The sequence below is a fragment of the Pteropus vampyrus genome, unplaced genomic scaffold (genome assembly GCF_000151845.1).
Source record: "Pteropus vampyrus isolate Shadow unplaced genomic scaffold, Pvam_2.0 Scaffold142, whole genome shotgun sequence".
Lineage (NCBI taxonomy): Eukaryota > Metazoa > Chordata > Mammalia > Chiroptera > Pteropodidae > Pteropus > Pteropus vampyrus.
The window spans coordinates 1,769,530-1,770,859 of NW_011888923.1; positions in this window are offsets into that span (position 1 = coordinate 1,769,530).

Here is a 1,330-nt window from a genome sequence, read left to right on the forward strand (position 1 = left end):
GAAAGTAAAATTTCTTTTTGTTCCATAGCCTTTGTTTCTTCATATAAATTTTAAAATCGGCTTGTTAATTTCTACCCAACAAAAGCCTGCTGGGATTTTGATGGATAGCATTGAATCTGTAGATCACTTCGGGAAAATTTGACGTCTTAGTCGTATTGAATCTTCTGATGCACAGAGATGGTTCATCGCTCCATGCTTTCATTTCCGTCAGCAGCGTATTATAGTCTGCGGTATACGATTTTCGCACATACGTGTTAAATTTATCCCTAGGTAGTTTGTGTTTATTGATGATACGCTAAAGGTATTGTCTTTTTAAATTTCAGTTTTTAGTTTGTAGAAGTAAATTGATGTTTGCATATTGACCTTATACCCCATAAGCTTGATAAAAATCACTTAGTAGCTTTTTTGTAGAATCTTTATGATTTTCTACATAGATGACATCTGTAAATACAGTTTTACTTTCCAGTCTATGCATTTTATTTCTTTTTCATGCCTTATTATGGGAATTTCATTTTCTATGTTGTGTAGCATCTAATCCAACAATGTTAACAGACCACTAAACTCTGCAGTCAGGCCACAGAAGACCTTTTCACTATGAATTTATGATCTATCAGGGTTGAATTTATATTTTTATTGAAATTATAACCAGATGATTGAGATGAACCTTTTCAGACTTAAAGCACAAGTACATCTCTTAATCTTATAGAATTTTAGAAATTCATATGTAACTTTTAGGTATCATTTTTAACATCACATATTTTGAAATACCAGTATTTTTATGATAATGAATGAGTTTATCATCTAGGAAGTATTGAACCAGTGACCTTATCTATCCAGTTATGATGAAAGACCCAATCTAACCTTTTATTGAACAAGGTATTTATTAAAAATGAAACTTCTCATTTCTAGTACTTAATCAATAGCACATTAAGCCATTTATTACTGTGATTAAAGAAACCAGATACCCTACTCCCTCGTCATCTCGTTTAATTTTAACAGCCAGGAAGGAGTCTGACCCAGGTCCATCAAGATCGGTCTAACCCTGCGCCCGTAACTTCTTTGAGGTTCTGGAAAGGACCATTAAAGTTTGCAGAAAGAAAATAACTTGGAACAGCTCTGCAGGAAGGAACAGCCCCTTGAACATCATCGTGTAACTACATCTACCTGGAGAAGATGTATTTTATTTCCCATTAGTTAACTATCACCTGTTTGATTAAAACAGTGGGGTTTGGTGCAGGTGACATATTGGCAAGTGTGGCAAGAAATGCGTAATGGACACTGGCAGGGAAAGAAACCAGGGCAAGAAAAGGGAACTGCCGAGGCCCGGCTC